Source organism: Chiloscyllium punctatum, chromosome 29 (genome assembly GCF_047496795.1).
Source record: "Chiloscyllium punctatum isolate Juve2018m chromosome 29, sChiPun1.3, whole genome shotgun sequence".
NCBI lineage: Eukaryota > Metazoa > Chordata > Chondrichthyes > Orectolobiformes > Hemiscylliidae > Chiloscyllium > Chiloscyllium punctatum.
This window is the reverse complement of record NC_092767.1, coordinates 4,520,094-4,536,471: the sequence shown is the minus strand read 5'-3', so window position 1 is coordinate 4,536,471 and position 16,378 is coordinate 4,520,094.

Here is a 16,378-nt window from a genome sequence, read left to right as displayed (position 1 = left end):
TGAGAAGGTATTTGGCGCACTTGGCCAGAAAGAAGAGTGCCCCCAATCTATTACATACATTAGAGAGGGTGCTGGTACTATCACCTGCCGTCCCAAAAATGTTAATGCAGCATTCAGAAAGTTCTACTCTGGGTTGCTCCAGTCAGAGGATTGTGCGGACAGCTTGGTGAAAACAGAGTCATTTTAAGACCCTGGACCTCCCAGGTATAACTTCAGAGCAGGAGTCTCTTATGAATGCCCTGCGACATCCAAGAGATACAGGATGCGGTAAAGCAGCTCCAGAGTGGCAGACCGATCGGCCAGATGGCTTGTGGAGTGAGATTTATGAGGAGTTCATAGACATGATGGCTGGACAAATGTTGGATATATTCAATTATTCTTGTGGACAGAACTGCCTCCCATCCTCTCAGTGAGAAACAAACATGTCTCTTATTCTCAAGAGAGGGAAAGCCCCAGAGGATTGCCTATTCGTATAGGCCTATACAGTTATTAAACGTGGAATTTAAAATTTTGTCGAAAATACTAGCGTTGAGACTGGAGAAGATCTTGTCCTTCATTGTGAAAGAGGAACAGACACGTTTTATTAGGAGTCACAGGTCCCCTGTTAATATTAGGAGAGTGCAAAATATGGTTCAGGTGTGCCAGCAAGGTCGATTCCAGGCTTGGTAGTCTCGCTGGATGCAAAGAAAGCATTTGCTTGGGTGTAGTGGCCGTACCTCTTTTATGTCTTGGAACTGCTTTGCCTTGGAGGTGTCTATGCCTGTTGGATGGCAGAATTATATAGTGACGCAACAGTGACAGGAGTTATCACTAATGGTATACGGACTAAAGGTATAATTTTAGCCTCGGCAGAGGTGCCCCTTTCGCCGTTAATATTTGCATTGGTGATTGAGCCGTTGGCAGGGGCCACCCAGAGGTGTCCCAATATAACTGAACGGGTGGTAGGGTCAGGAAGGCATGACATCATCCTTACACAGATGACGTTCTTCACTCTCTACCTAACCTGATGATATCTTTGCCCCGTTTTAAAGAAGTGATTGATTTATTTGAATCTATCTCGGGGTATAACATCAATTTTATGAAATCGGACGCCATGCCTGTTGGGTGTTATTCGAGTACCTGATCATGGGGGGTGCACTCTGATTCCCTTTCAGATGGTCACAAGAAGGTCACCTCTATTTAGGCATTTTTATCACACCGGCCTTCTGTCAATTATATAAAGCAAACTTCGTGCAAGTGCTCAAGAAGATAAGACAGGACCTTCGGCTCTGGGAAGACATTCCAATATCCTGGTTGGGTAGAATACCTCCGGTTAAAATGAATGTACTTCCTCGTTTCTTCTATCCCATGCGAATGGTCCTTTTGATGCTCTCCAGGTCGGTTCTATGGAGGCTTTACAGTTGGTTAAGCTTGTTTACCTGGCACCACAGGTGGCCTGTTATGAAGCTCGCCAAATTACAGCTTCTGCAGGAGATCAAGGGTGTGAATTTTCTGGACTTTAAGAAATCCCAACGAGGTTCCCTGCAATCGGATGTGGCTGATTGAGCTTGCAAAGACCTGCGGTCAGTTTGGCTGGACATTGAGGCATCCCAGGCAAAATGTCCCCTCATTAAGCTGTTGTTCATGGACAAGACGAGGATTGTCATGAACCATTGCAGAAATCCAATTGTCCATAAAATAGTTAAAGCCTGTAAAATGATGCGACAAAGTGAGGGCAATTTACAAAAATAATCTTCTCCTTTTATTCCCATTGTAGGATTGGCAGGATCCCAGCTGGGATTGATGGATTATGGCTTTCGGCTCTGGGAGTCCAGAAGAGTTTCCTCTTTGGGAGAATTATTTGACGTGGTGGTCATGGTGGTTTTAGAGCAGCTGAGCCAGAAATATGAGTTATCTTGGAAGGGCCACTTTCGTTACTTTGAGATGAGGAACTTTAGACAGAAAAAAAAGACTACATTAATGGTTAGTCCCCATAGGTCGGAAATGGAGGGAAGTGTGCTTCGTCCACAGGTGCTCTCTCGGTCATCACCCTCTATCATTTATTAAGAGGTAGTGTCTCAAATGATATAGACCGGCTGCATGGAACCTGGGCTCAGGAATTGTGGGTGAAGATCTCACCAGAGGAGTGGGAAGATATTTGGGAAACCGTAAGGAAGATTTCAATTTGCAATAGGATGTAGGCTATGCAGTTGAAGGTACTCCGCAGGGTTTAATTGACACCCGAGTAGCCTGTCAAATTTAAGACAGGAGAGTCCCCAATGTGCCCCAAATGTTCAATAGATGTTGGTACACTTACGTATTGCTTGTGATCATGCCACAAGCTTCATTGGTATTGGTGCACTATAGCAAGTGTTTTGGAAGGGGTTTTGGGAACCGAGGTCAAGGCAAATCCGGTGCCCTTCCTCTTGTGTTCGCTGAATCCTCCCTCTTTTGACTTGCATGGGAATAAATTGTTTAGTATTCTTTCATTTAGTGCGAGGAAGAGCATTCTGATAAACTGGGTTTCAGGAAACCTCCCAGCACTCTGATCGTGGTGTAGGCTAGTTATGGAGCCCATTCCCCTCGACTTCCTTATGAGTATGGGCACCCAAGAAATGAACATTGTCACAGGACGTGGCGGTTTTATTGGCTATATTGGTCAGGACATTTGTGTAACAGTGAGGGCTCTGAGAGGAAGAATTCTGAACAAATACGGGCATGGCAACTCATGCTACCGGTGATGGGGAGCTTTGGTAGGATTGTGCTGGGTGTTGTAACTTCATGTAATTTAATTTATTTTGCCTTGGTTCAGCTCGGAATAATCTATGTTTTGTTTTGATTTTGTTTTGACATCAGCCCATTCATTTTGTGCACAGGGAAGAGAATGAGTCCATTCAGCCACTCATGCTTCTTACACAGCAACCAGAGTAGGTCATTTCACACCATGTGTCAATTATACAGGATTGGAGGGAATGAAGAGAATATATAGAGGTGAAAGCTTACCACATTCACGATGGAATATAAAGGAGCGAGAAAACTGCTGGAATTTAAGAAAATTATTAAAATCGATTATTCAGGAATTAATGAAAGCACATTTACAAAGGGAAGCCACAATCCATCAGAATCAATATAATTTTACAAAAGATGAATCATATTTTCATTATTTATTTGAGTCTTTAAGAATGTGACAAGCAAGCTGCATAATGAGGATCCTGGAGATGTAAAATCAGGACTTGCAGAAGACATTGAATAAGGTGTGCACAAAAGATTAATCTGCAGAATAAGATTGCATATGGTTCGAAGTAATTTATTCACTTGGATGTAGGCTTGGCGAAACAAAGAATTGCATTGAGTTGGAATAACTGGTTCATTTACTGTTTCCAAAAATACCATAGGGCTCAGTCCCTAGGCCCCAACTATTAGCAATAAATACTATCACCTATTTGAGGGGATGGACATGCTATAATCAGTTTTTCAGAAGACACTGACTCAGTTGAGAAATTGTCATGAATGATTAAGGATAGGTTGCAGATGAAACGAAACAATGAAAAGTATGCGGCAGTTTTGGTCAGTGTAACAGAAAGGCAACTTACTATCCAAACAGAGGGAAACTACGTAGTGCTTAGGTACAGAGGGATCTGGTATCCTCATCCATATCGCAAAAGACACAGATGCAGGTGTAGCAGATAATGAGAAAGGCAACTGCAAATTTGGTATTTATTTCTGAAAGAATAGATTATAAAGCGAGGGAGGTACTGATGCAATAATGCCAGGCATTTGTGAGATCGCAATTGAGTACTGTGTACAGTTTTGGTGTCCTGACTGCAGGAGGGATGCAATTACTATGGAGGCAGATCAGAAGAGGTTTACTAGACTGATTCCAGAGATAAGGAGTTTGTCCTCTGAAGAGAGATTGAACAGTTCAGGCCTATACTCTCTGGAGTTAAGAAAAATGGGAGGAGATGTCACTGAGGACTGGACAATGCTAAAGGTGATTGATAATGTCGACATGCATTGGGTATTTCCTCATGTGGGGCAACCTACAACAAGAGATCACAGTTTTAGGATAAGTGGAGAGGAATTAAAGCAGTGATGAGAGAACTTCTATCAAAGCATTTTAAATCTTTGTAATTCACTGTTCCAGAGTGCAGTGGATGCTGGGATATTGAATAACCGAGGGGATATGGAGAGTGGGCCGGAAATTGGGACTGAGACCGAGATGACATCAGCCATGATTATATTCATTGGTGGAGTAAGCTGACATCAGATATGATTGTATTCAATGATGGAGCTAGCTGACATGAGATATGATTGTATTCAATGGTGGAGCAGTCTGACATCACAAAGGATTGTATTCAATGATGGAGCAGGCTGACATCACATATGATTGTATTCAATGGTGGAGCAGGCTGATATCAGCCATGATTGTATTCAATGGTGGAGCAGGCTGACATCAGCCATGATTGTATTCAATGTTGGAGCAGGGTGACATCAGCCATGATTGTATTCAATGGTGGAGCAGGCTGGAGGAGCTGGATTGCTGACTGAGGTTCCTCGTCTTTCTTCAGTCCTTCGAACGTGTTACAAAGGAATAGGGGAGGGCTGGTTATTGGAGAGAAAGCAGGCACTCCGGATAAATCAGATTTAATCAGTTTAAAAGAATGTAACCAGTAGGGTCACACAGTGACCAGTGCAGGGTCTTCAGCTATTTACCATCTATATCAATAATCTAGAGGAGTGGAACAAATGTACTGTAACTAAGTTTGCCAATGGAAATAATATAAGCAGGAAATTAAATAATCAATGGAAGTTGTAGAGTCTGTAAAGGGATATGGACAAGTTAATCAATGGATAAAAGTTTGGCAGGTGGGCTTTAACGTCATATATAACCTGTCATTTTCTTCCAGGAAGAACGGCAAGCAGTATGTTACTGAAATACAGAGGGATTACAGGACTTAGTGATACCGTGTATACTGAAGGGTTTACTCTGAGCCGTGCAGACATGGCATGTGTTGCTCCATCACCCTGATCGTCTGCTGCCTGATGTTCCCAGCGGGCCTATTGCTCTCATCCACCATATATATCCTCCGTCACTGAATGGTGACCCTGATGTTGAGATCGGAGAGATGATGGAGCTGTCACCCACTCCTGCCTGGAAAGTTCTGGAACATAGAAGCTGAATGAAACTCTGACCCAAAAACCACTGGTACCACGGTCCTCCCCCTGATGAGAAGCTGCAGGTCGTGTTGAAGGAGGTGACACCGCTCTGTGACCAGCTACGTGTTCCGTCAGGGTTCCCTCACACTCTGCTCCTGGGTTAATTGGAGCTTGGGAAGCTGTTCCTGGAAGACCGGGGGTGGATCCAGCAGATCCCTTTCCCCAGACACACTCACTGCGTGGTTTCAGAACTTCCCCCCTCTGCAGCCTCTGCTCTATTTATTGTTCATGTTACAGACCCAGATGCTTTTGCTATCATCCCCATCCTCCATCCAGAGTTGGGTCACCAAATGCTCAGGTCGCTCTGAATGTCTGAGGCAGCTGACAGCACAATCTCAGGCAAACCATTCCCAGCACCTCCACTAACATTCCAATAACAGGAATCAGTCCAGAGCCCCTCAGTTACAAATTCGCTGCCTGGTACTTAACAATAATACTCGAGGGACTTCCTCGTGTAACCGACCACATGATCAGCTGAGAGGGACAAATACAGATGTTCAGTGAACAGGCACAGACCAAGTTTCAAAGACGTTTCTCAAAGGTGCTGGAACCCCCTGTCCACCATGGAGCACTACATGGGACACACCGGGAAGTGAACAACAGCCCAACACTCACTCCACTGTTCATGGAGCACCACATGGGACACACCAGGAAGTGAACAGCCTGAGACACACCTTTTCATTGTTTCTGAGCTTCACAGTGCCAGCTCTTGATACATTAAGGATCCAAATGGGACCCACAGCCGTGATGTATAGAAGAGCATGAGCCGTGCACTTTGCACATTGTTTCTGAACTTCATAATTACGTTCCCGGGGATTCAGGGATATTAGCACCAACGGTCAGGTTAAGGTGCAGAAAGACGGATACTCGGGTTATATTTGGATGATTACTTGATCAACAAGTTGAATAACATGGCTCTTCTCAGAGAAATTGGGTTAGGCAGCAGAGTCAGACGCTGGCGGGTACAATAACAAGAGTAAGAACATAAAATAAATATGCTGACAGATCAGCTCAAATGGTCAGTTATACCCGATAACAATTCCACCTCACAGAATCATACATCATAATCCAGATGAAGTATCTATTCAGCGTGAAGCACTGAGCAGACAAGGCTAGTGCACCGCTCAATCCAACCCAGCAATCTGTAGACTGTGCAGACCACATCAGCCCACGGGGAGCTGTGCAGTGAATAACTCTGTAAACCTGGAGCAGTTACCCTTCCAGCATGTAGAGCTGTGTACACTATCCCAGTGCATTGCTCAGTAACACTGTGTTTGATCACTGCCCACTGTCGGGAAAATTGCTGCTCATGCTGGAAGTGACAGGATGTGCATTTCCCATCCATTTACAGCTCCATATCTTCCATTGTGCCAGGCGCTTTAGAACATCGAGTCAAGAGGAAGGATGAAGCTGACATAAGGTTGAGGAGGCAAGGGTTAGACACTGAAGAATGAACTCGGGAGAGATAAAAGTGTGCATGATAAAGGCTTGGCGGGTAGAATTAAGGTAAAACCTAAGACGTTCTACACTTATGTCAGGAACAAGTGGATGGCCAGAGTGATGGTAGGGCTGATCAGGGATAGTGGAGGGAACTTGTGCCAGGAGTCGGAGGAGGTAGGGGAGGTTATTAATGAATGTTTGCTTCAGTATTCACTAATGAGAGCGACCTTGACGTTTCTGAGGACAGCATGAAACAGGCGGATATGCTATAACAGGAGGATGTGTTGAAAAATTTGAGAAACACACGGATAGATAAATTTATTTGGCCAAACAGGATATGCCCTCAGATACAATAGGAAGCGAGAAGAGATTGCTGCGCATTTTGAGATGATCTTTGCATCCTCACTGTCCGCTGGAGTCGTGCCAGATGAGAGGAGGCTAGCAAAAGTTATTCCCTGGTTAAAGAAAGGGAATAGGGATAATCCTGGGAATTATTGGCTAACCAGTCTTACATCAGTGACGGGCAAAGTATCGGAGAGGATTTGAGAGACAGGATTTATGAATATTTGGAAAATTATAAATTATTAGAGACAGTCAGCATGGCTTTGTGAGGAGCAGGTCATAGATCTTATTGAATTCCTTAAGGATGTGACAAAACACGTTGATGAATTAGAGCAGTGGATATGGTATATATGGATTACAACAAGGCATTTGATAAAGTTATCCACGGTAAGCTCATTCACAAAATAAGGAGATATGGCTTACAGGGAGATCGGATTGTCTGGATGCAGAATTGGCTGGCCCACAGAAGACAGAGTTGGTAGTAGAGGAACAGATGCAGCCTGGAGCTTGGTGACGAGCTTCGTGATATGTTCTGGGACCTCTGTTCTTTGTGATTTTTTTCATAAGATAGTTGGATGACGAATTGGAAGGGTGGGTTCATAGTTTCGTCGATATCACGAACTTTGGTGGAGTTGGTGGTTAGTATGGATGGTTGTTGTCGGTTGCAACAGGTCATTGACAGAACTGAGCTGATGCGTGACAGTTCAAGATAAATCTGGAACAGCAGGATCTTGGGGTCCATGTCTATAGATCTTCAAAGTTGCCATCCAGGTTGTTTAGAAGGCGTATGATGTGTTGGCTTTCACAGCCGGGGAGATCAGTTTCAGAGCTGTGAGGTTATGTTGCAGCTCTATAATCCCACTGTTTAACCCACTGTGATGAAGTTGAAGGCTGTTCTGCATTGAGAGCTTGCAAATTCTTGTCATATCATTGGTAATATTTTCAGTGTACTGGACTGAAACTATGTAACATCTGGCTGTGAAACAGATATGTTGGGCTTTGGTTGCTCTTTTGGCAACTATTCGAATTTAACCAATCAAGTTGAAATTATGTCCACCTATACTAAAACCAATCGATTTTAAATTTATTGTTTTGCCAACATCAAACCAAGGATGAGCTGATGCTGAGGGAATAAAGAGGCAATCATTTTGGAAGTTAGACAGAGAGTAAACTACCATCGTGATAGTCTGCCATGAACAACATTCTCTGTACAAATACATTTTTTTTTGGATGAAAAGCCCTTGCATTAAAAGACAAAATATGAACCAGGGAGATATTCAGTGGAAAGAAGGAGGGCATTGGAGATTACAGCCACTGTCTGGTTTATGTAATTTTAATACAGTTTTTCTTTAATTTGAAGAGTATATTGTTAAAGGTGGAGGAAGGTAACAAACAGTTCAGAGAAAGGGAAGCTTAGAGTTGGGAATAACTGTTGTTGTTCAATGTTCACTTTTAGTTTAAGGAATACATTGATATTATTTTCTATTAAGTATTGGAATTTGTGAGCTCTCTATCACTCGACTTTAACAGATTATGAGCGAGGTGAGCTTTTCTGAGTGTTTGGTTTAATTAGCAGAAGGGTTCATCGCCGTGTCATAACACCACACTTGTAATACCATGTTGTGGTCACCTCATTAAAGGAAAGAGGTGGAAGCTATAGAGAATTTGCAGAGATTTACCTATGGAACTTCAGTAAGATTGACACAAGCCACACAGAGTGAGGGAAATATTGAGAAAATCACCACGTGAAAAATAAACACTGGCAGCTTCCCAATGTTTATACAAACATCAGTGTGTCAGTGGGTGTAGTGATGACTGGGTATCTGTGTGTGCATGTGCATCTGTGTATCGGTATTTGTCTCTGTGTGTCTGTATTAGTATCTGTGCTACTGCATCAGTCTCCGTGTGTGTCTGTGCATCTACATTCATCTCTGTGTGTCTCTGCATGTCTGATTTTGTCTCTGTGTGTACCTGCGTTTCTGCATTCATCGCTGTGCGTCTCTGTGTGCCTGTATTTGTGTCTGCGTGCATCTGCATGTCTGTATTCCTCTCTGTGTGTATCTGACTGTATTCACATCTGTGTGTATCTGCACGTCTGTATTCCTCTCTCTGTGTGTCTGTGTGTCTCTGTTCATCTCTGTGTGTATCTGCGCTTCTCTGTGTGTATCAGCTTGTCTGTTTTTGTCTCTGTGTATATCGGTGTGTCTCTGTTCAACTCTGTGTGTATACGTGTATCTGTATTCGTCTCTGTGGGTATCTGTGTGACTTTATGCTTCTCTGTGTGTAACTGCATGTCTATATTTGTCTTTCTCGTTATCTGCGTGTCTGTATTCATCCCTGTGTGCATCTGCGTGAGTGAATTCATCTCTGCATCTGCGTGTCTGTATTCATCTCTATGTGCATCTGCGTGCCTGTATTCACCTGTGTGTATCTGTGTGTCATTAAATTCGTCTCTGTGTGTATCTGCGTGTCTCTATGTGTATCTGCGCGTCTGTGTTCGTCTCTGTATCCGTGTGTCTGTATTCGTCTCTGTGGGCATCTGTGTGACTCTATTCATCTCTGTGTGTATCGGCGTGTCTCTGTGTGTATCTGCGTGTTTGTGTTTGTCTCTGTATGTATCTGCGTGTCTGTATTCATCTTGCGAGCATCTGTGTGTCTCTATCCGTCTCTCTGCATATCTGCTTGCCTCTGTTTGTATCAGCATACCTGCATTCATCTCTGTATCTGCATGCCTGTATTTGTCTCTATGTCTATCTGCATGCCTGTACTCATATCTGTATCTGCATGTCTGTGTTCGTATCTATGTCTAACTGCATGCCGGTATTCATATCTGTATCTGCATGTCTGTGTTCGTCTCTATGTCTATCTGCATGCCTGCATTCATCTCTGTGAGTATCGGTGTGTCTGCATTCGTCTCTGTGTGTATCTGTGCGTCTGTGTTTATCTCTGTGTGTCGGTATTCATCTCTGTGGGCATCTGTGTGAGTCTATTCATCTCACTGTCTGCGTGTCTGTATTCGTCTCTCTGTGTATCTGCGTGCCTGTATTTATCTCTGTTGTGCATCTGCCTGTCTGTATTTGTCTCTGTGTGCCTGTATTTGTTTCTGTGCGTCACTGCACATCTGCATTTGTCTCTGTGTGTATCTGCATGTCTGTATTCGCCTTTTTGTGTATCTGAGTTTCTGTATTCAACTCTCTGCATACCAGCGTATCTGTGTTAGTCTCTGTGTATATCCGTGTGTCTGCGTTCATCTTTTTATGTATCTGCGTGTCTGTATTTGTCTTTTTGTGTATTTTCGTGTCTGTTTTCATCTCTGCGTTTTGTCGGCGTGCCTGTATTCGTCTCTGTGTGCATCTGTGTGTCCATGTGCACAGAGGATCTGTCAGCCTCTCTGGTGTTTAAAGTGATGCAATGCCCCCCTCTGCTTGCCTTCCCACTCCTCTGTGTTGACAGCACCGCATGGTGACAACAATCAGGGATTCAGTCTGGGAGGGAGGGGGAGGAAGGCATCTCATAGCGACATCCAAACTGACAGAAACATCTGCACACGCACACCGTACACACGCAGTTTAGTATGTGAAGTATTGTAATTGTACTGAAGACCCTCAGAGTGGAGAGTGTTCATCTAAAGTAATATCTATGCTCGCTCTGCAATGTGGAAGTTATTTGTCTTTAAAGATGATTTTTGATACAAAGTGCACAAATTAAAGAGTATTTCCACCGCAAATGCATCCAAGCAATGTCGACAGAACGATTTGTAAGTTGATGCAATGAAGTTATTGCACGTTCATTTACTTGAAATCTTTTATAATACACTCCTACAAATTATAAATGAGAAAAGATTGAAAAGTCCTGAAACTGACCCAGTGGTGGTGGTAATATCTCAGGAATGCTATCTCTAGGTATCAGACGAAACTGCTCTGTGCTTCCAAAGACATTATTTGAAAAACCAAACAGCCACGCAATGTGAGAGATTGATAGTATTTGATGTCCTCTGAGAGAGAGAGAAAAAATCTGACACTTGTGCAGTGGCATGGGGAGGCCAGCAGAGGGTGACATCGTATGACTCTACACTTAACATTGACAAGGTAAAAACGATGACTGCAGATGCTGAAAACCAAATACTGGATTAGTGGTGCTGGAAGAGCACAGCAGTTCAGGCAGCATCCAACGAGCAGCGAAATCGACGTTTCGGGCAAAAGCCCTTCAGTAGAGATAGGGGAAGGGGGGAGGGTGTTGATTTCAGTTTCAGTGGATTTACCACAAAAACCACAAAGGCTGCCTTTCCCAGAGATGACGACAGAGATACACACAAACATACATAGACACATTAAATACACAACACATATAGATACAGATATGAACACTTACACGCTAACACAGGCATACTCCCGCACACAGAAAAAAATAGTTTCTTTAAGATAGAGATGAATACGTTTTTCATTAATAAGGGAATCAATTGATCAGTTCGTGAATGCAAAAGGATGCGGCTGAGAAATATTTCACCCTTGATTAAACAGCACAGCAGATCCAATTGGCTAAATGGCTTAATTCCACTCCAATTTCCTATTTTCTGAAGTGATGCATTGTTGAAGGTCGAATTCAAATGCAGATAACATGGTCAAACGTCGCATTCTTGGCCGTGTGGCGGAGCAGACGGACCTTTAGTGCCCACGTCCATAGGTATCACCAAGTTGCCACTCAAGTTGATAGGGGTGTTAAGAGCAGTATGGTGAGTTGGTTTTCATTAGCAGGGAGATTGAGTTGAAGAGCCAGGAGATTATGCTGTAACTCTATAAAGCACTGGTTAGATCACACATGAATTATTGTGTTGAGTTCGGTCACCCCATTATGGGAAGAAATTGGAAGCATTCGAGAGGGTGCAGACAGGATTTACCAGGATGTTGCCTGCGCTGGAGGGCATGTCTTTTGAAGAATTTCTGAGTGAGCTAGGCTTTTCTCATTGGAGTGAAGAAGAATGAGAGCTTACTTAATAGAGGTGTGCAAGATGCTGAGGCATAGACAGAGTCGACAACCAGAGATTTTTTTTCACCAGGGTCGAAATGGCTATCACGCAGGGAGCATAATTTTAAAGCGATTGGAAGGAGGCCTCGAGGAGATATCAGATGAAGGTTGTTTACACAGGTAGTTATTGGTGCGTGGAATGCACTGCCAGCGATGGTAATAGAATCAGATACATTAGGGATATTCAAGCAAATCTTGGATAAACAAATCAATGATAACAAAAGGAAGGGTATGAAGTTTACTTTAATCTTAGATTAGGATAAAAAGGTTGGCACAACAATGAAGGCTGAAGGACTGTACTGTGCTGTACTGTACAGCGTCCTAATTTCCTACACTCTTGTGAGCATATGGTATCTGGAATTAATCTAACTTCGACTGAGGCTAAATGTGTTAATTATTTGATTGTCAAGTGTTATAGGAAATGTGGACAGGTTTGAGAGTTTGAATGGTCTATACCTGTTTCTAATTGTCGAGTCCTTGTTTCAAAAGAGTGGTGATTGGCTTAAGGGGGAGACATTTAAAGAATGAGGGCATTCCCATTTCAGGCCGAGACAGGGATCCTCCTTTCTCTTTAGGGCTGTGTGATCTGTAGTGGTCCCATGCCCAAGGAGCAGTGAAGACTGGGTTACTGAAAACATTCCAAGGTTGAGTTCCATAGATCAGTGATAAACAAAATAACCCATGTTTATTAGGAACAGACAGGAAAGGGATGTTTAGTTGCAATCACATGCAACCCTGCTGCTCTTAACCCATGTCTTCTTCTCTCATCAAACCATCGTTGCTTTTACAGAGGGAGAGGAAGTTCCCATTCAGCCCGTCAGCAATGAGGCACACGGAGACCTTTCTGCCCTTCTATGGATTTACAAAGGAAGATGGTAAAGTCATTCAGCCATTTGAGCACATTATACAGCACAGGCGTAGGCTATCCAACCTTTCTCGGCTGCTACACTGGAGAAGGGAACCCTGGGTAACTCTCAGGATATAGACAGTAGGGATGGAAGATTATTTTCAGTTTGGTAAATTTTAACTTGTTGGAGTGCCTTCGAGATCAGTACAAGATCAACAACTCTATCGAACCTGTCAATGATTTGGATGTGCGGACTGATTGAATTGGAGCTCAATTAGCTCAGCCACCAAGATAGTCAATCAATCAGTTGTCAAATGGAGGTAGAGAGTCTGTAATGGGATCTAGACAGGGGACGTTAATGGTGTAAAACTACAACAGAAACAGTCTAACCTGGGCTAATGAAATTTATGCTGTGACAAAAGGTTAAAACAACAGTAAACTACTTAAAAAGGAGAGAGATCACTAAACTCAGTGGTGCAACGGGATGTGTGCATCCTAGTACATACATCACACAAGGTTCGTATACCGATGCAGTCAGTGATTGGGAAAGTATATGGAATGATTCTACTCAATGCAAAGGCTATCATAACACTTTACTGCATCTGTACATGAGTTTTCTGTGGCCACATTTGATGTATTGTGTGTAGTGATGATTCCCTAAACTGACAAACAAGTATACTCAATTGATTTAGAAGCTCTGTTAGATGTTTCACTGTACTTGTTCCTGGAAAGAAGACCTTATTCCGTCATACAGAAAAGAAACAGATCTTTCCGTTCACCTTGTCCATGACAACCAGATGTCCTCTATTAATCTTGTCCCATTTGCCAGCATTTGGCCCATATTCCTCTAAACCTGTCCTATTCAAGTACCCATCCAAATGGTTTTTAAATGCTGTAATTTTCCCAACTTCCAACACTTCATTTGACAGTTAAATCCATACACTCCGAGAAAAGGTTACCACTTTTATCTCGTTTAAAGCTTTTCCCCTCACCTTCAATCTGTGTGCTCTAGTTTTGACCTCCCCAAACCTCAGAAAATGTCCTTGGTTATTCACCATTTCCATGCCCCTCATGATTTTATAAACCTCTACCAGAGCACTTCAGGCTAAAGAATGAGAGATTTTCATATTGTACGGTATAAGATCTTAGGGAGAGTGTTTCAGGTGCATGGCTGATGGACATTTCCTCTGGTATGGGAAACTAGGAGTAAGGATTCAAATTTAAGAGAAAAATGCATTCATTTTAACACAGATAGTGCAAAAACATAAATTTATTGGACACAAATATGAGGACATATACAAATGCATCTTCAAATGACAGCATATAAATTGTTCCTACATGGAGCAGGGAACAGGGACGGATTAATGCAGTCACGAGCATGTTCAAGGAGGCTTCACATGGTCCAGTTAGGTGGTCAGATAACATTATTGTATATTTCAGCTAAATGTTGGAGAAGATGCAACCTGCTAGAAAAGTCACGGTTTATTACTTCCTCTCTTACCTTGTTCCTTCTCACAGCAACATATAAGAGGTGAAAACTCATTAGTAATCTTTAGCACTCATGAAGTTTTCCAGTTAAGGATTATTTGGAATCTCCACACTGCCTGAAGCAAAGGGAATTCAGACAAATCCAACCGTTCCAGGAAGGAATTCGATTGCCAGCAGCTTGTGTGAGCAGAATGACCTCGAGGCAGAATACAATTTAATATTTCCTTTTGTCTTGAACTTAAATGTTGCTTTGAAAAGCTCTTTCAACCTGATATTCTGCAGAGGTTTTTTTCTGTTTGTCTTGATGCATGTGTATGTGTGTGTCTATGTGCACTTGTGTGTGTGACACTGTGAGTGTCTTTTTGTATGTGTCTGCGTATGTGTATATTTCTGTGTATACAAACTGTTTCTCAGTATAGATTGAAAGATACATATTAATGCACATATCTGTCCACACTGCTTGCCATGTATCTTTCCATCATAGCTGAAGCAAGTTTGCTTTGGTAAAGTACTTTTCCAAATTAAAGATATCTACCTGCCTTGTGCCTAGCAAAGAACCTGACCTAGTCTGAGAACTATATCATTGGCCATATCACCAGCCTAGTTACATTTAAAATGTGTCATGACCAATGGAGGAGCTGGAGTAGAAAATGAAACAGAGACCTCGCCAAAACCAGTCTGAACAGGGATGAGGAGAAATTTACAAAGGGCTGTTTGAGTGGGAATGCTCTTCCCCAGAAGTTTGTGGTGCCTATGTGTTTGCATTTATTCAAAGCCATGCTACTTAGTCATTACATGGTAAATGGCAATGAACTACAGACAGGAAAGTGAGGCTGAGACCACAACCTGATCAGCACCAATCTTAGTGCCTGGTGGAGAAGGCTTTAAGTGTCTAATGACCAACCCTTCTCCTCAGTCCCATGTTCCAATGTTCCACTGAAACTCTCAAACCTGATGGACAGGAACAGTTGGAGGCCATTTACCCCAGTAACCTGGTGCACAGAAACAGCAGAGACCATTCAGCGGATGAAGACTGTCACACACAGTTTGACACTGCGTTGGAAAATATCCTTAGGAAAAGAAACGTTCGGTGACGGTGTGAAACATCTCATTCCGCTGTCTTTCCAGAACTGTCTTCATTTCTTGGTCATGTTGCCGATTCAGATTCACTGTAAATACAGCGCCCATATCTCACCAAGAGATGGCCCACCAAATCCTCTGGTCTCCCTGACTGCAACATCCAATAACAGAATTTTCAGGAAAATAACGTCCCAATAACAGAATGAGAGAACATCAGATAAGCGAATACATCATTCAGCCCTTCTGGCCTGTCTTTCCCTTCATCATGAACATAGCTGATCTTCAAAAGCCACAACTCCTCTCTAATGCTCAATCCCTGCAGTCCTCAACATTCTGATGCCTCATATTCCATTATGCTGCCTTCCAAATATCTTAGTGATCTACTTCCCCAACCTGTCTGGAATGCAGAAGTCCCGATAGTCACCACCATCTGTGAGAAGGAAACACTCCTCACAATCACACCGTGACCTATTCACACGAATAAAATATATGAACACGTGGTAAGAGCGACTGGCCCTGATATCAAGGCAGGACTAAACTGTGGATGGTATCAAGGAACCCTGAACAGAATTGAATGTAATGGGAATGAATTGTAAATTCCTCAACTGGTTAGAGGCATTCAGAGGACAAGGCAAGATGCTTGTGGTTTGTGTGGATCAATTATTTCAGTCACAGGACATCTCTGCCTGCATCCTCAAGGTAGTTTTCTTCAGCTGTTTCAATGTCTTTCCCACATCTTACAGTTAGAAGTGGAGACATTCTCTGAAGATCACACAATATTAAGAATAATTTGTTTACCTCTCCACTGCTGTAGCAGTCCCTGTCCACATGCAGCAAGACCTTGATAGCATCCAAACTGTGTTGTTAAAGTGATGGTAACACTCCTGTAACAGTCTTACTAGAAATGTCTCTTTCTAGTGTTCCACAGTTAAATAACAAGAGCTCATTCAGCCTCTCAAG